General features: G+C 46.4%; 1 protein-coding gene and 1 pseudogene across 1 annotated transcript in view; both read left to right on the forward strand.

Annotated features, from left to right (window-relative positions):
• The window catches only part of TNFRSF19 (TNF receptor superfamily member 19), a 97,428-nt gene that overhangs the window by 49,912 nt on the left and 20,128 nt on the right, over nt 1–27,388 (forward strand). The window lies entirely within an intron of this gene.
• LOC103262400 lies at nt 12,231–27,160 on the forward strand (annotated as a pseudogene).

Below are 27,388 nucleotides of genomic sequence, written 5' to 3' on the forward strand. Positions count from 1 at the left end.
GAAGGCCATGCTCCCTGCTGCCACAACAAGAGCAGGGCTGGGCCACGAGCACACCTGGACTGACGTGCTCAGTGGCCGGAGGTGGGGATCTGTGTATGACGTCGGTGGCACCATGCTCAGAGGCCGAGGGAGTGCCGACATGTGCGGGTCTCACTGAAGAGTGGAGCGGGCTTCCCAGGGCTCAGGGCTCCAGCTGCAGGGTGGGGTCCAGCCAGGCTTCTCACGCGGCATCCCCTGGGCCCCTGCTTCCCGGAGGCCTCAGGCTGCAGTAACACAGAGGCAGGTCACCCCCTCCAGAGTGTAGCCTTCAGCAAGTACAAGCCAGTCTTTTCAAAGACTGACTAGCCACATGTTTGTATCCCAAGAATAGTTGTAAAGGAAGGTACATGCATTTTCCTCTATGTGTGTCATCCCTGAAGCAAACTAAGCGACAGCAGAAAACACAAGACTGCACACTCCCAAGCTTCTACCGTTAAGAGGCCGCCCCAGCTCCAGGCTTGCCTGTGGCAGACGCAACATTGCCCAGACTCAGCTGCCCCAGGACTGCCTCTCCCCGTGGGACGGAGCGCTGCCCGCCTGCTGTGTCAGGACGAAGATACCCTGGGTATGCATCATGCATCTTGGGGCCACCAGCTCTGTTCTGGCTCCTCTGGAGTGTGATGCTGCTTGGGTGTCAGCCAGGAGGGCTGCTGTCTTGGGGCACAGGGGTGGCTGCCCAGGAGGGGAGGCGTCTGGCAGAGGCCCTGGTGCAGAGGCGAGCAGTGATGTGAGGCGGCTCCCATGATGGGGGACAGCATGGTGGGAGACTGGGGACACTCCGTCCCCAGCCGTCAGGGACAACCAATGGCTAAGTGTCTCATCGAAAAGTCTTGGTTTCACCTTCTCATTTTGTGCCGTGCACCTGTGATCCCACGGAATGATTGCGCGAGGGGGTGGTCTATCTTGCCGGCCCTGTGTGGCCCGGTGCTCAGAGGTCCTAGATGAACATGCTGGGAGGAGGGGAGCCATGATCACAGCAGGGGTCTGCAGCCCAAACCCCTAGTCACACTGGGCTCAGCCTTGCACTGAGGCATGGCCTTGGGCAGATCATCTCCCCTCTTGGGACCTTAGTTTGCTTTCTGGAAAATGGAATGATAACACCCATGTCTGTAGGCTTTGGATCAAACTAAGTGAACTAGCACCCAGTAACCTGATGCTCACCCCCAGCAAGCCTGGTCCTGACTATCTGCCCACTGGCCTGCGTGCCCCAACAATGACCCCCGCCCAGAACCACTGGCTCCGCCCGCCCAGGGGGTGTTCTCCGGAGGCTTCAGCTTCTGGGGTCATCCTTACCCGCGAGGACCTTGTGATGCATCTGGCTCCGATGCCTGTCTCGAGGCCTCACCTCCACCGGCAGGTGTGGGGCAAGGGGCCTTTCGCGGGCTGCCGGGAGGTTTGTGTCAGAAGCTCGGGTGACTGGGATGACTGGACTACATGGCCCGAGGGCCGACTCTGGCTAGCCTCTTTCTTCTCTGTCGGGTTCCCAGGCCTCAAGCCCCCCCCACCAGCTGAGCTTAAGCCCCTCCCCATAACGATGGCTTTATGATGGTGACCAGTCAGTCCACCACAGCCCCTGCCAGGTCCCCAGTAGCGTCAGTGTGTGACAGTGATATGCTGGTCGTGGAGCGCAGGGTTGACTGTGGCACTCCTGAAATCGCAGATAATCGAAAGTCACCTCTGCGTGGCTGTGCCTGCGACAGGCTCCGTTCCCCTTGCGGCTTCTGTTCCTGATGGTCTGTGCCTGCCTAGAACACCAGGGAGGAGCAGAGAGAAATGCACAAGAGAGTTTGGAACTGCATCTCACCCCGGGTCTGATAAGAAACACAGATTCAACGTGATTCCTTTCAGCGGTGTTTACTTAATTTGGAACAAACACTGTGGTTGGAACAAATGGTTTTGAAAAAATTCACAGTGGTGTTCACCCAAGCACGGCTTTCTGTGTGTCTGTTTAACCCAGCTGTTTACTTTGTTCTTGGGGGCTTTGTAGAACGAGCCATAGTACTCTGGAGAGATAGGCTAGGAGATACGTCTCTAGGGGAAAGAGGGGAGTCTGACTGTGGTGACCTGCTCCCTGGGGATCTCTGGGGTTCCCCCTCCTGGAAGATGGCTATTCTCTGCACCAATCGGCCTTGAAGCACGTTATGAAAAGAGGGTTATCTTCCAGAGGGAATCTAAAGCGACTTCTAGGTGACTAATAAAAGTGATTTCAAAATAAATGTTGAAAAGAAATATTTGCTCAGAAAAGCTCATTTTTAATGTTTAGTGAACACAAGAGAGATGGACACCAAGAATCCCCTAAACCATCTTCTGCAGGGCGAGCTCGTCACAGAACACAGCGCCACGTCCTGAGGGCTGCTGTGGTTGACTTTTCCTTCTCTGCACCCCTGTCTTGAAACACCCTTGTCTAGGTGTAGTTGCACTGTACTTGCTGTTTTGGACGCTCTCGCCACTCCACGTACAACTTTTTCACGCATGACTTGTTGGCATCGATGTAATGGCTTGCTTGAGTCAAGCCTCACACAGGCATGTGGCCGTCAGCTGGGCATGTAAGTCTGTCTGAGAGACCACCACATGGGACGCCGCCCTCCCCCTGTGCGGGACACCTTGCTGTCATTTCACACTAAGGGGTAGACGCCCACACGTGTGTCTCTTGACCTGCAATGGTGAATTATTTTAAAGTAAGAGTGGCTGGTAAACATGTCTTTTAAAGAAAGCAAAAATAGGTTTAAAGGGAAATGAACTGGGAGTGTATTGAAATCAATACCAATGTGGATTGCAGGTTTTCTTTAAAGGAGGAAGGGGAAAAGCAAGTCCCTTGGAGAATGAGTCCAAGTGTTTCTGCCAGCCAAGCCCTGCAAATAAGAAACCAGTTCTTGCTTTCCCGTCCTAGAGTGCTTAAACACCCACCAGATCTGAGCAAATAAATGACTACATAATCAGATGTAGGCGGGATGCAGATAATCCAGAGCATTCTACATGTGCTGGAAACTCTGGGCAGCATTTCTCCTGGGTATGCATAGTGTTTTGTTTCTGCAGAGTTGCTCTGATGAGTATGCTGGCATTTAGCGATCAAGTCTCCAGAGTTCTCACCGTGGCCTCTGCAGCCTGGATCCGCAGAGCCCACAGGTGTGGCGCTGGTGAGGGGCTTGGTGGACTGAGGGTTTTCAGGAAGGCTGTGGTCCTCAGGCCATGACGCCTCCATTCCCGCCATGGACTGCTGGCCTGAGTGCTTTTCTGGGATGGTTGCAAGAACAGATGCGTGCCGCTGTGAATGTTAAACAAACGTCTAATGCAGCAGAGAAGGGAGCTTCTTAGAAGTCTTGAATGTTTAGCTCTTTTCTATTATATGGACCATCCAGGGTAGGAAGTAGGAAGACAATGAGATCAAAGGAAAGAGCATGGACAACAGCCAGGCTGGTGGATACTGGTTGCCAAGCCTGGCCTCCCGCTGACGGGAAGCAGAAGTTCCCTCCCTGTCCACTCCTCGAGGGCTGGCTTAGGAGGCTGTTTCTCTGTCTTCCTTCCTTCCATTGTCTAAGGTTCCCTGCTTCTCTTTAGTGAATCTCTTTCTTTTTGTCAGAATCACATGATTTCATTAGTTTATTGAAAAATAACCTAAAATAGTAGTAGTCAAAGGTTGCTGGTGTAGGAACTAAATAAGCACAGCTGGAAACTCCGGAGTCAACCAGGTCTTCCCGCAGAGTCCCGGTGCTCAGCTCTCTACAGGGAGGGTGACCTTCGAGCACTCCTGGGATTAGTCCAGGGGTCCCCAACCCCTGGGCCATGGCTGACACTGGCCTGTGGCCTGTTAAGAATCAGCGGCACAGCAGGACGTGAACGAGCGCAGCTCTGCATTCTGTCAGTTCGGCCGCGGCATTAGACTCTCACAGGAGCATGAGCCCTGCTGTGAACTGCATGTGCGAGGGATCTAGGTTGCGGCTTCTTATGACAATCTAATGCCTGATGGTCCGAGGTGGAGCTGAGGCGGTGATGCTAGCACTGGGGAGCAGCTACAAATACAAGTGAACACTAGCAGTGAGGTTGGACTGCACATCCCTCCCACCACCCCTCGGGGTCTGTGGAAAAATTGTCTTCCACGAAACTGGCCCCTGATGTCAAAAAGATTGGAAACCACTGGTCTAGTGGCAAGCATTGTTTCCCAAACCAATCAAGGCAGAGAGGTGGAAAAGGCACCCTTCAGGCTTTGCCTTGGAATCCGTCTATTGTCATAAGCTAGGGGTAGGGGTGTCCAACCTGTTGGCTTCCCTGGGCTACATCGAATACAGAGGGATTATCTTGGGCTGCACATAAATTATGTAATATAGTGTATACACATAATAGGATTTATTTTTCGTTTTTATTATAATGTTTAGAAAAATATAAAGCCAGCGGGAAAATTGACCCTGTTTTTGTAAAACGTATCCAATTGAGAAGTGGTTGCAATTCTTAGTGAGTTCTCAAGGCGCTCATCAGAAGTGTTTGTTCAAATTTTGTTTCTTGTGGGCTTCATCATTGAAAACAGGGGCTCACAGGCGTATGTGTTGCCAAAAAGCGATGTTATGGATAAGGTGTGATGGTGAACTTCAAAAATGGAACCATGTGTGGGGTCGCAAAGAAAATAAACATTAAGACTGGGCTCGGTGGCTCAGCCTGCAATCCCTGCACTTTGGGAGGCCAAGGCGAGTGGATTGCCTGAGCCCGTGGGTTTGAGACCCGCCCGGGCAACTTGACGAGACCTCATCTCCACAATAAATCAAAAAAATTAGCCGGGCGTGGTAGCGCACGCCTGTAATTCCAGCTACTTGGAAGGCTGAGGCGAAAGAATCACCAGAGCCCAGCAGGTCGAGGCTGTGGTGGCTGGGAGCGTGCTACTGCAGTCCAGTCTGGGCGACAGAGTGAGACTCCAACTCAAAAAAAAAAAAGAGAAAGAAAAGAAACATTAAAAGATCCATGATGTTGAAAAATCTTGTGGGGCTGCATCACTGGCTGTCCTGGGCCGTGCGACCAACCATCCTGGGCCACGTGGCTAGCCGTCCTGGGCCACATGATCCATGAACTACAGTTTGGACATGCCTGTCCAAGCCAAAGGACCACTGGCATTGCTGCCCCAAGTCAACCAGCCGTGGTGGCAGGAATCATAAGAGAGTGCGGAAGCCAATCAAGGCAGAGAGGTGGAGGCAGCAAGAAGCAAACGGGCAGCCTGCAGTCGAGCGGGAAGGAGCCGGGGCAGGCCGAGAGCAGCCAGGAAACCTCACGTGCACTTGGTGCCTTTCCGTGGGGCAGGCAGACCCGACGCCCCCCTCCTGACCCTGAGGCCTCCTCTGAGCTCTGTCATTATGGTTCTCATTATTATTCTGGGCCCAAGAGGGGCAGGGGCGATCAGATCACATTCGTCGATGTCTTCTTAATCGGTGGCTCAGCCTGTGATCCCGCGCCTTTGGGAGGCTGAGGTGAGTGGATTGCCTGAGCCCGCGGGTTTGAGACCCGCCTGGGCAGCGAGACCTCATCTCTACAATAAATCAAAAAATCAGCCGGGCGTGGTAGCGCTTGCCTGTAATTCCAGCTACTCGGAAGGCTGAGGCAGAAGGATCGCCAGAGCCCAGCAGGTCGAGGCTGTAGTGGCCAGGAGCGGCCACTGCCCTCCAGTCTGGGCGACTGAGTGAGACTCCAACTCAAAAAAAAAAAAAAAAGAAAGCGGAAAACTGTTGCAGTTCACACTAAAATAATTTCCATCAAAAGGATCCATCCTCTTTTAAGGCTCTTTGCTTATTGAGGTGAGCAGTTACTCTCTGAAAATATGTTGAAACTTTGTGATTGCAAACTCCTTATTTTCTGAGGACGTTCAGAACAATAGCCAGGCCTTTTTAGAGAAAAAGTGCAGCATACATATGACCGCTTTGTGTGACTATTTAGCTATTTAAAAGTTATCCTCCAGATATCTTTCCTCAGCCCTAGTTTTGTTAAAGAAATCAGAAAATTATTTTTAAAGTTTCTTAAGCTCCTGTGACATTTATTCTTTTCTCACAAGAGATTTCAGTTTTCTCAAATTGAAATTACTTCACTACTAAATACGTATAAGCCATTAGCTTTGTCTGTTACAAGTAAAAAACCCAAAAAGTTCAATGCCTTGATTGGCTGAGCTGACAGCATCCCTTGAACTTGGAGCTGTTCTGAGAGTCCCCAGGCCTGCCCCGCTGAGGATGGTAGCAGTTGACTGTTACCCAGTCACCAATAGATCTAACCTCTCTGGCTTTTATCTTCAGTGTCTTTTAGACATTTAAAGCCATGCTGTAGTTTAGACATTTACTCATGAAGAAACAGGTTGTGGTTTGTTAAAGGGCATTACTAAATTAAGGGAATTTCAGATTAAGTGCAGTTTATTTTTTAAAAAAATATAAATCCATCAGGCCTGCTTCACAACTTCGCAGAACAGTCCATCTGTGACCACACAAATGGGTCAGTGATTTGTGTGAGTGCCCGTTAAATGCTTAAAATAAATAAACGTGAGCTTATGGAGAAAGGCAGTCCAACGGCTGATGCCAGACCTTGTGTTTGGCTCAAAAATCACTCCTTTGCTCACAAGGGAGCGTTTGTCCTCATGAGGTGGCTCGTGAAGGCTGGCACCATGCCACGAGGCTGGTCTTTGTCCTCTGGAGGCTCACTTCTGAGGGGGCTAGGGCAGCTGTCCCCAAGCTTTGTGGCATCAGGGACTGGTTTCGTGGAAGATAATTCTTCCACAAATGGGAGCAGGAGGGCTGTGCAGTCCAGCCTCATTGCTCCTGTTCATCTGTATTTGCAGCTGCTCCCCAGTGCTCGCATCACTGCCTGAGCTTCATCTCAGGTCATCAGGCATTAGATTCTCAAAAGCAGCTGCAGCCTGGAGCCCTTGCATGTGCAGTTCACAGTACACTCCTTATGAGAGTCTGATGCCGCTGCTGGTCTGACAGGAGGCAGAGCTCAGCTGGTGATGCCAGCGATGGGGAGCTGCTGTCAATATAGATGAAGCCTCCCTCCCCCACCCACCACTCACCTCCTGCTGTTTGCCCCAGTTCCTAGCAGGCCATGGACTGGTACCAGTACTTGGTCCCGGGGGTTGGGGACCCCTGGGCTAGGGGATGTAGGCTTAGCCAGTGGCTTGGGATTTGTTTGTCTTTGAACTTGGGCGAGTGTCAGCCACTTCCTAGGTCAACTACTTAAGGAAAGGGGTTTGCTTGAGGGACACCATTTTGAGAAAGGAAAAAAGCACCAGGTTAGCTAAAATGGCAAGTTGTCTTGTATTCTGAATGGTACCAGACACTTCATCTGTGTTTCTCAGCCTAGCCTGGAAGGAGTTCTCCACTGTGTGCATTTCATGCAAGCCCTCACTGCACAGCTGAGGGAATGAGCACATTGCGGGGAGCTGGAGCCACCCAAGCTTGCCTGGCACACTGACATGCCTTCCAGGTGAACTCAGAGGGACAGGAGTCAGAGAGGTTAAGAACAATTTTAAAATTAAGACAAGATTCTGAAACTATACATGCAATGTAATTGAGTCATTCTACTTGAAAAAAATAGAGTAAATACCTCAAAGTTTGAAAAGGGAATTCGAAAGTTAAAAATGGAAGCTTAAAACAAAATTTCAAACAGGAATTGATCTTTTAAAAAAAATTTTAATTTTATTTTATTTGCGTTGGTGTCTCACTCTGTCGCCCAGACTGGAGTGCAGTGGCCGCTCCTGGCCACTGCAGCCTTGACCTGCTGGGCTCCGGCAATCCTTCCGCCTCAGCATTCCAAGGAGCTGGAACTATAGGCATGCGCTACCATGCCCAGCTAATTTTTTATTTTTATTGTAGAGACGAGGTCTCGCCAAGTTGCACAGGTGGGTCTCGAACCTGTGGGCTCAAGCAATCCACTCGCCTCAGCCTCCCAAAGTGCTAGGCTGAGACACTGAGCCCAGCCGGAATTGATCTTTTTAAAAATGGCATCCCACTTTGAATTTTCAAAACATTATTTTAACTGCTTCATTTACTATCTTGACATCTCAGGGAAAATATTTTAGTATTCATGAGAGTATTATCTATATTGTAAATCATATAGCCATTTTATTAATTAAATATTCAAGAAGCATGTAATTTACACACAAGAATATGCACCCATTTTAAGTGTACAAATCAGTGGTTTCAGGCCATGTATAACTCATGTAATCATCTCCCCAATCAGGATACAGAACATTTCTGTCACCTTCCTGTAAGGAAAGTGATTTCTTTTAAGTATTGACTTTCATGGAGTGGCCTCTGAGGGATTCTCTCTCTTTTTTTTTTTTTTTTTTTTGAGTTGGGGGTCTCACTCTGTTGCCCAGGTTGCAGTACAGTGGCATGATCGACTTACTGCAGCCTCGACCTTCTGGATTCAGGTGATCTTCTGCTTCAGCCTCCTGGGTAGCTGCCAGACGTGCACCACCATGCCCAGCTCACGGGTTCTCTTAATGAACTGTCCAGAGGCTGTGATGCAGGCATCTTCTTGTTCCCTTGCTATTTGAAATGTGTGCATGTGTGTGTCGGTGTGTTCTGTCTATGTTTCATGTTCCTTTGAGTGACCAAAGGTTTTCTGTAAAATTTTCAGTGTTGAACTTTCTAAATTGCCACTGTAAATCAGTAATTCCTGAAAAGCATGCCAGTAGTCATAGGTTAGGAGACTTGCTTTTCTTTAAAATGAGAAAAAAAAATGCTTTTTAAAATTCCTGGTATTCGGTTATTTAACTCAGGAAGCACGTCTGGGGGTCCCTTTTGAGTCCTGCCGGACGCTGGTCCAGGTGTCAACAGAGGGCTGTATGGCCACCTCTCTGACGTGTTAGTGACCTGAACACCCTTTAGTGACCACCACCTCAAATACCTGTAAGTTTTTGAGCACTGGTGAGGACACTGGGGCCCCCTGGGAATGACCGCGGGCTGAGTTCCCAGCTCTTGGGAGTTGACACTCCAGTTGCAGTGCAGGGGTGACATTTGCAGCGAGGTGTTGCAGGAGGGCCAGACGCAGATGACCCTGGTCAGGGTCCCGGAGGGGGAAATATGCAATCACTCACTCTGAAGAGGGCTGAGCCAGGAGGGAGGGTGGTGGGTGGGTACAGACGGGGTGTGGATCAAGCGGGGCTCATGGGCCATCGAGAAGACCTGATCTGACTTTCAGAAGAGCTCTGGCCACTGTTGCACATGGACTTGAGGGAGGGAGGGAGAACCAGGGACGTGCCGTCCTGGTTACGCCCAGTACTGTTGGTGGGTACAATATACGCATGCACCTGAGGAACAGGCTTTCCGCTTCTTGCCTGAGAGCTTACTACTACTTAGTTTAATTTCATTTAATTAATTTCATTTAAATATGCTTTGTTATCTTTTGATGAGTTATATACAGAGAGTGCCAAAAAATGTATACACGTTTTAAGAAAGGGAAAAAAAAACTGTTTTAAAATTGTAATATTCAACCTATACCGAAACAAAAGATGAATACCAGTCACATTTAACTTTTGCAATGACAAGAGGTGCTAAAAGTGGTGACCATTAGCATCCAGACACTTCTCTTTTTTTAAGTTGGGGTCTCACTCCATCGCCCAGGCTGGAGTGCAGCATCACGTACGCTCATGGCCACTGCAACCTCAACCTGCTGGACTCAGGCAATCCTTCCACCTCAGCATTCTAAGTAGCCGGAACTACAGGCACATGTTACCGTGCCCAGCTAAATTTTTTGTTGATTTCTTGTAGAGACCAGGTCTCGCCAAGTTGCCCGGTCTGGTCTCAAACCCTCTGGCTCAGGCAATCCACTCGCCTTGGCTTCCCAGAGTGCTGGGATTAGGGGCTGAACCCCGAAGCCTGACCTTTCCAGGCACTTCTGGTGACGGCGACTAAAAGTGATTCAGGGATAACATCTCTTAGCATGTGTATCCATTTTTGGGCACCCTCGGTAGTAATAATATAATAATATTAATTATATTTTGTTTCTTTCCTGTGATGCCAGTAAAAACGATAGACAAATAGAATTTGATTGAGTTTTTTCCCCTAAACTCAGGCAAAACACACATTTGGACGAGGTTAACATAAGATTTTATACCCTACCTTGAGATTTTATGTGATCTTGAGTATTTTCTATTATTTTAGGCCCCGGGAACACAGATAAAGATCTAAAAAATAAAGTCACTCCCTGTAAGGGAAGTGATTCTTCTTAAGCATTGGCTTTTCTGGAGTGGGCTCCGAGAGGTTTTCTCTGTATTTTGTTTTGTTTTGTTTTTTGAGTTGGGACCTCACTCTGGCACCCAGGCTGGAGTGCAGTGGTGTGAGCATGGCTCACCACAGCCTCTACCTCCTGTGCTCAAGAAGTCCCAGCTACTCAGGAGGCCGAGGCAGAAGGATGGCCTGAGGCCCAGGAGGTCAAGGCCGTGGTCAGCCGTGATCATGCCACTGCAGTTCAGCCTGGGGACAGAATGAGAACTCGACTCTAAAAAAAAACCTCTAATACTGATTAGTACTGAAATGGTACTTTGCCATAGCTGTCTCATGGAGCTGTCCCAAGACCAGTGAGAACCCACCTCTACTTGGGGTTTCCATGGATCTGCCCATTTCTCCCCTGCACGGAAGGCTTGCTTAGGGGTCCTAGCCCCAACGCTAACATTCAGACAGGTCAGTTAACTTCTCCTTGTCCCTGTTTCTTCATGAACCGAGTAAAGACCCTAATAACTGTGAAAGGGTAAGACTGGCCAGACTCCTGAACTGGTTTCCTGTTCCAGGTCCCCAGAAAAGTGTCTTCTTTCCAACCAAGCCCAGAGTTTTCTTCTCTTCACCATAAACCCTGTCAGCCGTAAAATCATGAATGAATGCATGGCGGTGTCAGTTCTGCCTGAATGGGAGATGGCGAGGAACACTGTCTACACCCAGGCTGTTTTCTTTCCAGCCTCAGCCTGACCAGCCATAGGCAACTGTGCGCAGATAAACGTTGTTTTCTCAGTGGGACCTAAATGCGTGGAAATAATTTGAGTCTCCTCGTCTGATAATCATTTCATAGAAGATGACTTCTTTCAGTAGTGCAGCAAGTAAATAGGAAGGTGCTATTCACTGATGACAGGGAACCTGCGGTCATGGGACACAGGGTACTTAGGCCACAGCATGTCCATCTCCACGTGGCCTCTCTGACAAGGAGGCAGAAGGGACGAGGCTGTGCCTTCTTTCTCGGGGCGTGGAGTCCAGGGCGCTCGGAGGGTTAAGGATAGTCCCCGCCCAGGAGGGCAGCAGCCCAAGCTGGTTCTTTTTCCAGCTCCCAAATGGTGATCCCGCCTGTTGGTCCCAGCTGAAGCGTAACTATTTTTGAGCCTGCTGTCCCTGCACAGATGTTCAAGGCCACAATCATGTGTTTCTTTGATGGTGTCTCTTCTGTTTCTTGGTGTCGAAGTTTAAAAGCTCCATTGTTTCATCAGTCAAACAAACACAGCAAGGCCTCGTAGGTGGGAGCATTCACAGAAGAAGAACATCCTTGAAAGCAGGGAAAAATGCCTTACCTTTATCCTATTTGCCGAGAGACACCGTAGATAATCTCCTGCCGTTTTGTGGCTTATAATTTTTTCAGTGTTAATGATGGCATTTATGGTAATTAAAGTACAAAACAGTTATACTTCTAATCCACCAAGTGCCAGAAAGAAATCTAAGGTAATGAGCTTGCTCCTGGCGTAACTGACTTTCTTTGAACAGCACCTGGCGGGAGGCGTCCTGGGTCCGCCGTGCAGCCGGAATTGTGGGCACCAGCGCCCTGCTCACCTCCCTGCCTGGCCAGCCCCGCTCCTGGGGCATCTGTGTTTTCTTTCTTTCTTCTTACACAGAGACAGGCTTGGTACTTTTTGGTGGAAAACAGATCTCTGGGCCACACGTCCAGAGCAAGATCAAGGGGAGCGGAAACTTAGTTCATCTGAGGGACGTCCAAGTCTCAGCCCCTGGGGGCAGGCTCCCCACGCAGGATCTCCCCACCCCATCTCCTGGCTCAACTTCAGGGTCCCATCTCGCCCCTCCTGCCCCTGGGCCTTCGTGGGGTTGTCAGCCAGAGTCCTTTGTCCCTTACCTGCCACCTCTGAGCCCTCTGACTCCCTGGGCCCCTCAGCACCCATCGTGCATGTCCGGTCCTGCCCCTGGCGGCCACACACCCTCCGGCCCTGCTTTCCTTTGTGTTCTTGTGGCATCATGCCTGCATGTCTGCCGGCCCACTGGGTGATACACACGCACATCTTAAAGAGCAGAAAGTCTCATCTTGATCACATCTACCTATCATTTTCTTTCATCCAGTTGAGAAGAGGTAAGAGCTGTTCAGTTCAGCTCTACAGTTGATTTTGACTTTCTGGAGAGAAACATTTGCATTTTGTTCTAATAAACAAATTCCAGAGTCAAATTCAAAGTCATTTTCATCACTTTAAAAGGTTGTGCAAAAGCTCTTCAGTTTGATGAGGTCCCATTTGTCTATCTTAGCTCTTATGGCATTCACTTTTGGGGACTCGGTCAAGAATTCATTGCCTACTCCGATGTACAGAAGGGCTTTCTATGTTTTCGTCTAGGATTCTTATAATTTGAGGTTTTACATTTAGGTCTTTGATCCATTCAGAGTTGATTTTTGTATATGGTTGTAGGTAGGGTTCCGTTTCATTCTTCTGCCTGTGGTCAGCCTGTTTTCCCAGCACCATTTGCTAAATATGGCCTCCGTTCCCCGGTGGTTATTGGTAATTTTGATGAAGATGCGTTGGTTGAGAGGCCACAAAAATTGTTAGCACTTGAAAAACATTTTTAAATGTGAAACCTTAAAGAATTTTTAATCATCCTGAGCCCTCACTGTTGATAATAGAGTCAGCAATGACTTGGTGACCACTCAGCGGGTGACAGCAGGTGTTGGGGACGCTGGTTCATGTGACAGCTCCTTCCCTTCCCCTTTCCTCAGGAGTCACACCGTGCTCAGACACAGCCACACATCAGATGAACTGTCCTCGCATGCCCTGGTGTCTTCCCCTCAGCATCAGCGGTGGGCCACAAAAGACCATGGCCCCTGAGTTCATGCCTGGTGTTTATTTCCCCAGCCGATCCTGTGTGCACACACTGGACAGGCCCTGTGGCAGATGTGGCCAGCAGGGCCGTGGTCTACATGCCCTGAGCTGGCAGGACAAGGCCAGTGGGGAGGCCGTGGCTGCCAGGGAGGAGGTGATGGGAGGCCTGAGGCTGCGGGCGGGAAGGAGGGGAGAGCTCACATGTCTCCCCGGTGCTGTCACTGCTGGACTTAAAAGGATGTGCTGAAATCAGGCTTTATTTTTCTTGCAATTGAAATACAAAGTACTTATTATTGCAGTCAGGATGAATGATACTGTGCACTTTGGCTTAGGAACACAACAAAGCCCTGTGGGCGTGAGCACAGTGCTTTGTGCTTAGGCGGGTAAGCATCATCAACTCGCTTTAAGTCTTAGCCTTGACACTCGCTGGACTGGGTGACAGACTGGGTGCTGTAGGCCAGTGCAGTGGAGGAGTTCTGGGTGGTGCTGTCTTGAAGGAGAAGGGCTTGGCCGCCCAGAGACTCTGTGAAAACATGCTGGGAGGCTGCTTGTGCGGTAGGAGGACGTTTGCACAGAAAATCATGGTCTCGGTTGTACAGGGACCCAAGGCTGTGTCTACACACACCAAGTAGAGACTTGGTGACTTCTGGCTTATTTTCCAAAATCAGTTATAGTAACCAAACAGGATAACAATACAAGCCAGCAAATGTAGTTCACTGTGTGGACAAGAATAATTAGAAACTGCCAATTTTTTTTTTCTTTTTATTTTAAAGATGTGGGTTACAGTTCAGGGTTAGATATTCAAATGGTCATTATACAGGTAAAGTTTGGGCCTCACTGTGGTCCCTACTTCACCTGGTTTGAGATCAGGTACCCTTCTTGATGAAGTGTGCCTTCTCCCTCCAGCCCCGGCAGTTTCCCACTACTGTCAAATCCTTTCTCGTAGTATTATGATAAATGTTCAGGGTCCACTTATGAGTGAGAACACGTGGTACTCAGTTCTTTGTCTCTGTGATAGATCACTGAGTATGATAGACTCTAAATCCATCCAAGTTGCTGTGAAGCACATGATTTTGTCCTTCTTTGTGGCTGTATAGCCTTCCCTCGGGTACCTCTGGGACGTAGGACTGGCAGAAACTTCCAGATTTCGACCTGACTTCGTGCTGCCGGATTATTGCCAGGTGAATACAGTCACAGACTTCCTACTGAAATAGACGCAACTCTGAGTGCAGTTTGATTCTTTCTAGGTAAAAATAAAAGGTGAGGGCAAGGAGGAAAGATGTGGGTAAAACATGGATGGAGTGTTCCTCAGTGAGGTAGTCACCCTTTCTGGTTAGGACTGCTGGCTGCAAAACTCTTACCCATCAGGTTGTGCAGCATCTTCCAGAAGGTTCTAAAGCCAGAAAAGATGGAAGGAGAGAGGGTGGGGGCCTGCTGGTTGCCATGAATCGCTCATGGACCCGAGGGGAAGTCTTCCGTCTAAATCTGTGTAAAATTGAATCTTAAAACTTAACATTAACAACACCAAATCTGCTAATTCACTTTGCAATTATGTATATTAATTTTTCTAGACAGTCATTGCTACCATTTTCTGCATCAACAGTAAGTCTAATTAAAAAGCAACTATTCTTTATGGTTAGTATAGTGATAACTGCATTCTTTAACCCTTTGATTCAGAGTAATGTTCTGTCAGTACCAAACTCCTAAAAACCATTTACTCTGAGAGATGATTTAAAGCCACTGGCTCTAGTTAAGATTTTCCAAGAGCAGAGATAAAGTAACAGCTAAGAACAGATAGAGTAAGAAATTCAGCAACAGATTTCGACGAAAGCTTTCCAGAATGCAGTACAGAGCTTTGATTCAAATCATGGCAAGACTTGGACCTTTCCAAATCTATGATTCAAAAGATAATAGTGGAATCATGGAAACCCTCTTAGAGTGTTGGCTGTAATCCTGTCTCTTTAAATGTCTTGTAATAGAGAGTCAGGTTTACGAATAATCTAAAGAAAACTGGTTTGGTTTTTTTCTGGGTTTTTGAGGGGAGGGGGTGGGGATTTATTGTAAAGCTGAGGTCTCACCAATTTGCCCAGGCTGGTCTTGAACCCCTCAGCTCAGACAATCCTCTCGCCTCAGCCTCCCAAAATGTTGGGATTACAGACTTGAGCCACCATGCTTGGCCAAAAAACTGCTTTTTTCACTGTCTCTTGTAAGAATACAAGAATACATTTAAATGCAGAGGGCACCCCCAAGTACCATAAATGTAAGAACGGACATCAGCGTCTTCCCCCTTTCAAGGAGGCCATTTTGCATTTTCTTCTTGTTTTTCTTCCAACACACACAGTATCAGGCTGAGGATGGCAAATGTGCTGGGCCGACTACCTGGAGAAAATCAAAAATAGATAAATCAGAGTTGCCCGAAGGAGAGACAAGGTGAAGGGGTCCCATCCTGCTCTGTCCATCTCCATCCGTGATGCCACCGTCAAGGTCCCATCAGTGCCTCTGCAGCATCCTGTGGGTTCCTTTCGCTCCAGTGCTCCCCTTCCATTTTTGCACGTCACTGTATTTACCCTGGCGCCCAGCCCCGAGGCACAACGTGACACAGGGATGCAAGTGGGGAGAAAAAAGTGCATCGCACAGGGGTGGTTTCTGCCATAATAAAAGTGTATTTCTGAATCATCTGTTCCAGTATTAAAACCAAGACCACTTGGGGCCCCCGTGGGGTGCTCCTTGATGCACTCCCATCGAAATCATCCAAGGCTGGGAATTAGAGCAGGGCCAACCAAGCGAACTTTTGAGAAGGATCAGGCTCAGAAACTCTGTGTTTATCAACACAAACTACAACCTTGCACAACCCAGGAGAAAAGCTCATGTAGCTGTTCTGGTGTGGATGTGCTCTCAGTTCAAAAAAGATCAGCAAAAAGCATACTGGTTATAAACTTGGAAACGGAGCCCTCAGAGTACCTGGGTCTCGCATGCTAAACTTGTCTCTGCCTGACACTCACAGCTGGCTGTCCTGGTTGCGTCCGCATTGGAGGCAGGAGGTAGGCCGGCCAGCCTCCTCCGATCTCAGATGATCAGAAGTGTCTGGACGCTGGTGGTAGCCACGGTGAGCATCTCCTGTAATTGTAGAAGTCACATGTAACTTGTATGCATCTTTTGTTATCTGCATCTATGGAGCATGGCAATTTTAATACAGTTTTTTTCTTAAGATGTGTGTACATTTTGGGGGTATATATTTGGTGAAGCTTCAAAAGTAACATCAGAATGATGCCTTAGGGAAAGATGCGAATCCTAGTGTAATCCTGCTGTCATTCATTTAAAAATTGCTGTTTCTTAATTGAAAGAACCTTGCTTGGGCCAGGTGCAGTGGCTCACGCCTTTAATCCCAACACTCTGGGAGGCCCAGGTGAGAGGACTGCCTGAGCACACGGATTCGAGACCACCCTGGGCAACTTGGCGAGACCTCATCTCTACAATAAATCAAAAAATTACCCGGATGTGGTGGCACGTGCCTGTAATTCCAGCTACTGGGAAGGCTGAGGCAGAAGGATCACCTGAGCCCAGCAGGTTGAGGCTGCAATGGCCATGGGCATGCCAAAAAGAAAGAATCTTGCTTGATTAATGGGTCATGATTACTATTTATTATATGCTTCCCCTGAGCTCTGCTCCTCTTGGTTTACTTGGTGATGTGACATTTTCACATCACGTTTTGGTTTCATTTTAGTTCACATTCATCCATTGTTTTACTTGTTTGTTTGTTTGTTTATTTGTTTATTGAGTTGGAGTCTCACTCTGTCACCCAGACTGGAGTGCAGTGGCACGCTCACCCACCCCAGCATCGACCTGCTGGGCTCCAGGGATCCTTCTACCTCAGCCTTCCAAGTTGCCAGAACTACAGTCGCGCACTACCAAGCCCGGCTAATTTTTTGATTTATTGTAGAGCTGTGGTCTTGCCAAGTTGCCCAGGCTGTTCTTGAACCCATGGGCTCAGGTAATCCCTTCACCCAGGCCTCCCAAAGTGCTAGGATGACAGGCTTGAGCCACTTCCCCCAGCCCACTCATGTTCCAAACATCACGATCTATTGAACCTTTCTTCAGCATGTTGAAGTTCACTTTCTTTCTTTTTTTTTTAGGGTTCTGAATTCGATTTATTAGACAGCACAGAAATAACAGGTTCAGATTATATTACAAAAAGAGCTCAAACTGTTCATAAACAACTAGGTTTGCCACAGGCTTGACAGGGAAATTCAGACTACTACACAAGGACACAAAAACTCCTGATCCTAAATAAAGTATTAAGGTACAAAGACAAGTTTCTTATAAGATAGAAAATAGAGAAATCCACACACTAAATCATGTGTCCACAACAACTATAACACATCCCTTAAGGGATGAAGCATGTATTTGTAGGAAGCAAACAAGGCTTTGCATAGAGAAACCACTTTCACGAGATGATTAGGTGGACCTGCAATGAAGAAAATACATTTCAAAAGATAGATTCAGACTTTTACCAAGTTTTCACTGAAATACTTAAAAAATAAAAAAGACCCTTGCTTCTCTGTATCAAAGACTTCACTTTCTGTAACCAACCTCCAAAGGGATATATCCTGGGGTAGCCCAGTCATTTAAGAATCGGAAGAGCCTGTCCCACTCAGCCCTGGTTTGCTTTCTTCTTAAAATACGTTCTTTCGAACTGCTTGTTTTCCCTGATCCCAGAGGCCAGTCCCCCCTCTTCTGATTCCTAATTTCGAAGCCTACCTGAGTTCTTTTCTTTTTTTCTAAATGGTTTTCAGTGTTCAGAGGCAGGTCCTCACTCTGCCACCCAGGCTGGAAGCTGAGGTGCAATCAGAGCTCACCACAGCCCTGCACTCCTGAGCCCAAGCCATCCTTCCATGTAGCTGGGATTACTGGGATTTTGTAGAGATGATGTCGTGCTGTGTTGCCCAGGCTGGTCTCGAACTCCTGGGCTCAAAGGATCCCTGCATCGAACTCCCGAAGTGCTGGGATTACAGGTGTGAGCCACCATGCCTGGCCCCTAGGAAGTCTTCTTTGTCTACACTTTGTCACACTAGGCAATTTGAGCAGTCCCTCGCTTAGGGTATTATCTGTGCACTCATGCTTTTTACACTGTAATCTCCAGCTACAGACTCTTGTGTGGATATCTCAAACTTAATATTTCAAAGCAGAAATTTTTTATTTCCCCCTCAACACCAAACCCACTGTCCCTTCCATTTTCATCATCTTAGTGGACTCACAGGCAACTCCGTGATTCACCGTGTGGTTCACCCCAAACCCTAGATGCCATCCTTGACCCCATCTTCCCTGGCACCGACTCCCGATCCGTCCATATATCCAGTTACCCTTATGACAAAACAGCTCTCACATGGAGCTGCTCAAGGGGGATGCTGATCTGAACCCAAGCAGTCGTCCTTGTCATCTGGACTGGTGCAGCCCGCAGGCCTCCTGTCCCCTCTCTCACCTCTCCACTTGGTGGTGGGTGATCTTTCTAACGTGTAAGCCATACCACCCTCACCCGTGAAGCCCTCAGTCATGTCCTAGTAGCCTTTTTTGTTTTTATTGCTGTAAAGAATATATATATACAGGGGGTGCAAAAAAAAATCTACACATTTTAAGAGATGTCATCTATGTCTGACTTTTCAAAGTTGAATTGAATGACAGTAGCAATGTGTAGTATGACATTTGTGTAACCATGCTTCTGCTATTTTCTTTGTCCTGCTTGTCACGTGGGGTCGCTAGCATTCATTTGATTCATGCCATCTTTTGAGCAAATGTCATACTTAGAATGTATATAATTTTTTGGCATTCCCTGTACATAACGTGAAATTTGGCATTTCAACCTTTTTGAAGTGTAAATTTAGTGGCATTAATTTTACATTCACAATATTGTGAGCCATCAGCAATGAGCTACTTCATAACCCTTTCATCACCCAAGCAAAAGTGCTACACCCATTAAACACACCTCACTGTTTCTCCCTTGCCGGCGCCACACTTTTTGACTACTGTAGCTTTTGTATAAGTTTTGAAATTGAGAAGTGTGAGTCCTCTGTCTTTGCTCTTCTTGTTCAAGATTGTCTTGGGTATTTTAGGGTTCCTTGACATTTCATATGAATTATGGGATAGGTTTTTTCTTTTTAAAATTTCTGCAAGAGCACCATTGAATCTGCATGTCACGTTGGGTAGTATTGTCACCTGAACAATAGTAAGTCTTCCAATTTATAAACATGGGCTGGGGATGTCTTTCCATTATTTTGGTCTTCCTTAATATCTTTCAACAATGTTTTGTAGTTTTCAATGTGTAAGTCTTACACCTCCTTAGTTATTTCTAAGTATTATTGTCATTTTGATTATTTCATAAATGGAATTGTTTTCTTAATTCACCTTTTGAACTGCTTGTTGCTATTATATAAAAATACAACTGATTTTTGCATGTTGATTTTGTATCCTGCAGCTTGGGTGAGTCTGTTTATTAGTTCTGAGCGTATTTTGTGGAATCCTTAGAGGTTTTTTTGCATATAAGATTACATCATCCATAAATAGAGATGATTTTTATTTCTTCCTTTTCAATCTTGAATGTCTTTTATTTCTTTTTCTTACCTAATTGCTTTGGCTAGAGCTTCTAGTCCTATGTTGAATAGAAGTGGTACAAGTGGGAATTTTTGTCTTCTTGATCTCAAGGGGAAATTTCCAGTCTTTCACCACTGAATATGTTGTGAACTGTGAGTTATTTGTATGTGATCTTTATCATGTTGAGGAAGTTCCCTTTTCTTCCTAGTTTGAGTGTTTTTATCATGAAAGGGTGTTGAATTTTGCCAAATGCTTTTCCAGCATATTTGAAATGATCCTGTTGCTTTTCCCCTTCATGTTATTATTGCATATTATATTGATTGATTTTTTAAATTATTATTAATCACTATTGCCTTCACGAGATAAATCTCACTTGGTCATGGCATATAGTCCTTTTGTGTGCTACTAGATTTGATTTGCTACTATTTTGTTGAGGATTTTTTACCTATATATTTATAAGAGATCTTAATCAATAGTCTTTCCTTGTAGTGCCTTTTTCTGGCATTAGTAATGTTGGTTCATGCTGGCTGTATAGAATGAGTTAAGAAGTGTTCTCTTTTCTTCCTTTTTTGGGAAGAGCTTGAGAAGGATTGATGTTAATGCTTCTTTCAGTATTTAGTAGCATTTGTCAGTAAAGCCCTCTAGTACTGGGTTAACTGATGTACTCACATATTACATTGTTATATGATATTGTATTGTATTGTATTGTATTATGTATAGGTCTGTTGAGATCTTTTAATGTCTTCTTTTGTCAGTTTTGTTAGTTCATGTGTTTCTAGGAATTTGTCCATTTCAAGTTGTGCAATTTGTTGGCATACAATTTATAGTGTTCTTTTATAATCCTTTATATTTGTTTAAAGTCTGTAGTAATGATCTCTCTTTCATTTCCTTTTTTTTTTTTTTAATTGAAGTCTCACTCTGTCACCCAGGCTGGAGTGCAGTGGCACGATCACGGCTCTCTTTTATGTCTGAACTTAATAATTTGAATCTTCCTTTTTTCTTAGTCAATCTAAAGTTTTTGTCCATTTTGTTGATCTTTTCAAAGAACCATCATTTGGTTTTATTGATTCTCATTATTTTTTCTGTTCCCTGCATCATGGATCTCTGTTCTAATATACTATTTCCTTTCATCTGCTGGTTTTTGGTTTAGTTTGCTCTTCTTTATTTCATGTTTTAAAGTGGAAAATTAAGTTGTTGACTTTAGGTCATTCTTTTTCTTTTTCTTTTTTTTGAGTCTTACTCTGTTGCCCAAACTGGAGTGTATTGGCATGATCATGGCTTACTGCTGCCTCAGCCTCCTGGTCTCAGGAGACCCTTCCACCTCAGCCTCCCAAAGCATCACCATGTCTGGCCAATTTTTTCTATTTTTTTGTAGAGATGAGGTCTCACTATGTTGCCAAAGTAGTCTTCTGGACTCAAGTGATTCTCCTGGACTCAATGATTCTCCCTCCTTGGCCTCCCAACATGCTGGGACTGCAGGCATGAGCCACCATACCTAGCCTCCTTGCTCTTCTTTCATGCAAGAATTTTACTGCTATGCATTTCCCTCTGAGCACTGCTTTGTCCCATAAGTTTTGGTATGTGTGTTTTTATTTTTATTCATTTCAAAGTATTTTCTAATCTCCTTAGTAAATTATTCTTTGTCTTGTTGGTTATTTAAGAGTATGTTGCTTAATTTTCACACGTTTGTGAATTCTCCAGTTTTCTTTCTCTGATTGATTTCTAATTTTATTACTTTGTGATTGGAAAAGATACTTTGTATGAGTTCAGTCTTTTCAAATTTTTGAAACTTGTTTCATCACCTAACATGTGGTCTACGCTGGAGAAGATTCCATGTACATTTAAGAATGTACATCCTGATGTTAAGTACTTCCTATTACTCTTAGAACAGAATCCAGACTCCTCACTGTAGTCTGTAACACTGCAAGAATTGGCCGTGACCAGCTCCCCTGGGCTGACCCCTGTGGGAGTTGGATTCCTCCCCCTTCTCTCCTCCCCTAGCTCTTGCTCTGGAAAAATTTTTGACTCACTCATAAATTAACTTAAGCTTTAGTATAACCGCAGTAACGTATCTTTTGATAGTATGTAGAACAACTACAGTGTATTTTGTGGAGCGTTTTAAAATATATGGAAAAAGCTTGTATATGAATATTCATAGCATTGTTATTCACAAGAGCCAAAAGGCGGGGAACAAAACAAATGTCCACTATCTGACAAATAATAACCAAAATGTGGCATGTCCACACAGTGGAATATTATTCTGCAGTAAAAAGAAGTGAAGTCCCAATACGTGTCATACCACGGGTAAACCTTGAAAACATTATGCTAATTGAAGACATAAAGGGCCATGTGATATTGTATATCTGTTTATAAAGAACATGCAGAATTGGCAAATCTATAGAAACAGAAAGCATATTAGTGCTTTCAGAGGTTGAAGGGATGGAGAAGGGGAGGCACTGCACAGTGGGTCTTGGGGTTTCCTCTTGGGGTGATTAAAATGTTCTGGAATGAGCAGTGATGTTTGCAAAACGTTGAGAATATACTCAGTGTCACTAATGGTAAGTCTCTACTGGTATATGTTACTACAATAAAAACATCAGTTCAATTTTTAAAATATAGATATGGATGTAGATGAAAGAGCAAACAGAAAAAGCCTGTTTTGAAATGATATTTTATTGGTTATTGGGAAAAAACCTATAGTTCTAAGACCAAGTCTAACATTTTTTATAAACCGTAAATTATGAAGGCTTACTCTTTTACATGTATCCAGTGTCAGAGGGCTTGGTGGATAGCGGATAAAAAACCCCAACTATTTTGTTTATTGGAAGACTCTTTTGTGGTACATCTGGAATTCATATGTGGAGTGTTACCATAGATATTTTTGCTTAACCAGTTTAGGTTAACAAGGTAAAGCTTATACTCCAGAACAATATTCTTGCCTCAGTTAGGATTGCAAAGAGCTCTTTGTTAACATATTTTCTTTTAAGAACCTGACTAGAAATAGATTCATCATCAGGTTTTAATTTGGCTGAATCTTTATTTGATTTGGGTTTTTTGGTGGTGGTGGTGGTGGTAGGAGGGCATAGAAAGTGGTAAATTGAATTGTGGTTTACTCGAAGCAAAAATAAAAGTCAAAGATAAAATATTTCAGTGAAAAATATTTTACAACATCTCACTTCTGTGCTTCTGTTCCAATACGAATTGTTAATTGAATCGCATGTGTCAAAACAGTTATTGACAAGTAAAAATGCTTGCATTTCCAGCTATGTTGAAGTTGCCAAACTGACATGTTATACGGCGGGAAACCAGATGTGTTATTTTCGTGGGCTGAGCTCTCTGATGGAAACACAAGGCATTAGTGAAGTCTTAAAATGGAAGCCCAGACAGAAAGTATAATTAGTTCATTTACATCTTGGTCCTCCCTACTGTTTTTATTTAATACTCATCTCATTGTGCCATATAAACCCTAAAAATAACATTTTTAAAATGAGGCTTAAAAGTCATATGTTACTTTTTACTATAATAAAATGCAACAGCCTCTTTACAACAGCCTCTTTAATCTTGGGGATAAAACAGGTTGAGTTTGTAAAGCCATACGGGTGTTTTAAATTAGGTCAGACTATGTTGTATATGTTAGCTGATTCACTAGGATTTCCTGGTCTATACAAAGTTTGAACCGATAATCCTTCACACTGTAGTATATGTGTTTTACTCTAACTGGTTGGAAAGAACACAGCGATTTTTTTTTATTAAACAAAGAGTGTAAATTTTAGAGTCAGATAAGCCTAAGCTGAAAAATCTAGATCAGACCACCTAATGATTGTTTGACATGAAGCAATATTATAGACACATGTAGACGTCTTCATCTGTAAAACCCTCCCTGCTGGGTTATTAGAACGCCTGGAAAGCGAGTGAGTTGGGCTGGCCCTTGGGTGTTGGGTGTAGGGCCGCTGTGGTGATTTGGGTAACTTTCTGCAAAAGACAGATATGGGCTCCCGCTGTCAGCTGTGCTCCAGGAACTCTGTGCCTCTGACTGTGTTGGGGGGGAGGGGTAAGTAAAAACGTAAGACTAACATTTCTAATTTGATAAAATGGTAGGGCTGCTTAATTGTTCCCTTTATCCAGTTCGCCCAGTAATCACTTTCTGAGACTGATTCCAAAGCAGCTTCTGTAGGAAGAAGCGATGGGTCTCCCAAAGGTCCCCTCTTTCCTGACATCTTTGGGGCAATCATGACAAATCAGTCATTGTTTTATACGTACTTTTTTATTTTATTTTTAAAAATTTTTTATTTTAAAGATGTGGGGTATAATTCAGGATTAGGTATACAAATGGTCATCATACAGGTAAAGTTTGGGCCTCCCTTTGGTCCCCACTCTGCCTGATTTGAGATCAGGTATCTATACTGATGTTATGTGCCTCTCCCCGCCCAACCCTGGCAGTATTCTGCTACTGCCAATCCCTTTCTTTATAGTATTTTGCTAAAGGTTCAGGGTCTGCTTATGAGTGAGAACATGTGGTACTCTGTTCTTTGTTTCTGTGATAGGTCACTGAGTATGATAGAGTCTAAATCCATCCAAGTTGCTGTGAAGTCCATATGTTTGTCCTTCTTTATGGCTGCATAACATTCCATTGTGTGTATGTACCATATTTTTTTTAATCCAGTCCAGTTTCAGTGGGTAGCACGGTTGGTTCCATGTTTTTGCTATTGTGAATAATGCTGCAATACACATGCATGTGTAGGAGTCTTTTTTGTAGACTAATTTGAGTTCCTCTGGGTATATTCCCAGTAGGGGGATTGCTAGGTCATATGGAAGGTCAATGTCTAGTTCTTTTAGAAATCGCCACACTGTTTTCCAAAGAGGTTGCACTAGTTTGCATTCCCACCAGCAGTGTGGAAGCGTTCCCTTTTCTCTGCATCCTCCACAGCATCTATTGTTGTTTGTTTTATTAACGATGGCCATTCTTACTGGGGTTAGGTGGGATCTCAGTGAGGTTTGGACTTGCATCTCTCTGATGATTTGTGAGGCTGAGCCCTTTATCATGTGTCTGTTGGCTGCCTGAATATCTTCTTTTGAGAAGTGTCTTTTCATGTCTTTTGCTCACTTTTCAGTGAGGCCATTTGTTTATTTTTAACTGAAATCCCACTTGGTATACAGTCACCACAGTAAGATCCCTTGTGATGACTCCCTGGAGTGCTGGTTAAGACTGAGTGGAGAAGCTGAGTCGTTGTCACCCTCTTCCTGAGGACGCAGCCAGCCCTGCAGGGACGTGTGTGGATGTGTCTGAGCGGCCCAGCTCTTTCACCCACTGTCGCATTCACGTCACGTAAAGCAGGTGCATGTGAACAGTGCTGACCTCTGCTCCGAGCTATTTCCGTCTGCATTGTCACAGCCACACAGGGGACAAGGGACACCTTTGTGAGCACATCGTTGGCGGGATCTCCTCCTACTGATTGGGCCAGTCCCCGTTCAGTAAATTCCTTGGGATACTTAGGGTTTTCAGTTTCTTTTCTAAACAGTCATTTAATAAATCCATCATTTAACAGATATTCATAAGCACTAACTGCCCGTGTGGAACGCGTCTCGGTGGGGATGCACGCGGCTGGGATCAAGGTTAAGCTGCTTTAACAGAGACCCAAAGTGCTGTGGCCTGAGCGAGGGAGCGGCTTGTCTGTCTCTTAAGCAGGAGTCCGGCCGGGTCAGCCTGGGAGAACAGCTGCTTCCGGTGGCCAAGGCCAGCTCCCTGCTCCCAAGCTGTGCCAGCCCTGGGGTGCTTGCCTCCTCCAGGCACGAAGCTGGGCTGCTGCTCGGTTGGCCTCCAGCTCAGCGAGGGTCGTGTCTGGGCGGCACCACTCCCTGAGTGGAGGTGGCCGCACACGCCGCACTCACCTGCCCCCCTCCCGTAGACCCTCCCTGGGATGTGCTCCCTCCGGAGTGGGGGCAGTGGCCAGCAGTCTGGCTATGGGGGACAGCAGCAAAGCGCCTATAACCCCCCTCAGGGCTGTGAACAGCAGAACCAGTGCAAGAATAGCGGTGGGGGCGTGAAGGGGGTGGTGGAGTTCAAAATCAGTCCCCCAGGAGTGGTGGTGGTAGTGATGGCAGTCGGGACCAGAGTGGTGGTAGTGGCTATGGGGGAGGACGGCAGGACCGTGGGGGCCGTGGCAGGGGTGGTGGCAGTGGTTACAACCGCAGCAGTGGTGGCTGTGAACCCTGAGGTCGTGGAGGTGGCCATGAAGGCAGGGGTGGCAAGGGCAGAAGTGACCATGGTGGCTTCAATAAATCTGGTGGCCCTGGGGACCAAAGATCACGTCATGACTCCAGACAGGATAATTCAGACAATAACACCATCTTCATGCAAGGCCTGGATGAGAACGCTACAATTAAGTCTGTGGCTGATCACTTCAAAAAGATTGGTATAATTAAGACAAACAAGAAAATGGGCAGCCCGTGATTAATTTGACAGACGGGGAAACTGGTAAGCCGAAGGGAGAGGCAACAGTCTCTTTTGATGACCCACCTTCTGCTAAAGCAGCTATTGACTGGTTTGATGGTAAAGAACTCTCTAGCCGGGCTCGCTGGCTCAGCCTGTAATCCCGCGCTTTGGGAGGCTGAGGTGAATGGATTGCCTGAGCCCAGGGGTTCGAGACCCACCTGGGCAACTTGGTGAGACCTCATCTCTACAGTAAATCAAAAATTAGCCGGGCATGGTGGCGCGCGCCTGTAGTTCCAGCTACTTGGAAGGCTGAGGCGGAAGGATCGCCGGAGCCCAGGAGGTTGAGGCTGCGGTGGCCGGGAGGGGCCACGGCACTCCAGTCTGGGCAACAGAGTGAGACCGACTCAAAAAAAAAAAAAGAATTCTCCGGGAATCTTAGCAAGGTCTCATTTGCTGCTCACTGGACTGACGGCAATGGTCATGGAGGCCAAGGGTGAGGAGGACCCTTGGGTCATGGAGGCTGTGGGGGGTGGTGGTAGTGGTGATGGTGGCCAGGGAGGATTTCCCAGTAGAGATGGTGGTGGTAGAGGACAGCAACAAGCCAGTGACTGGGCGTGTCCTAATCCTACATGTGAAAACAGGAACTTCTCTTGGAGAAGTGGATGCAATCACTGGAAGGCTCCTACACCAGACGGCCCAGGAGGGGGACCAGGAGGCTCTCACAGGGGGTACCTTTGGCGATGGTCGTCAGGGTGGCCGAGGAGGCTGTGATCGAGGTGGCTCCTGGGGCCATGGCGGGGACTGTGGGGGCTTCCAAGGGGGCTAGGGTGGGGGGGACATTGGTGGCTTTGGCGCTGGCAAGATGGACTCCAGGGATGAGCACAGACAGGATCGCAGGGAGAGGAGTATTAGCCTGGCTCCTGAGGTTCTGGAACAGCTTTTTCTGTACCCAGTGTTACCCTCGTTATTTTGTAACCTTCCAACTCCTGATCCACCAGGGGTTTTTTGTGTCGGACTGTGTCATTGTAACCATACCTCTGGTTCCCATTAAAAACTATAGTTTTGGTTAAAAAAAAAAAAAGGTAACTGCAGAGGACTCTGCTGTGTGGCCTCTGGGCTGGGCCCTGCTTCACTTCAAGCCCACTGGGTGGTTGAGAGGCGAGATGGGCTCTCTGACTCCTTCCCTGGCAGAGAGCAGCAACAACCAAGCAGGCAGGGAAGAGAACACGTCAGACGCCCATCAGTGCTGTGGAGGGAAAGAAAGCAGGGAAGGGGCAGGCAGCACTGGGGGG

The sequence above is a fragment of the Carlito syrichta genome, unplaced genomic scaffold, assembly GCF_000164805.1.
Source record: "Carlito syrichta isolate Samal-C Ts95f unplaced genomic scaffold, Tarsius_syrichta-2.0.1 Scaffold304477, whole genome shotgun sequence".
Classification (NCBI taxonomy): domain Eukaryota; kingdom Metazoa; phylum Chordata; class Mammalia; order Primates; family Tarsiidae; genus Carlito; species Carlito syrichta.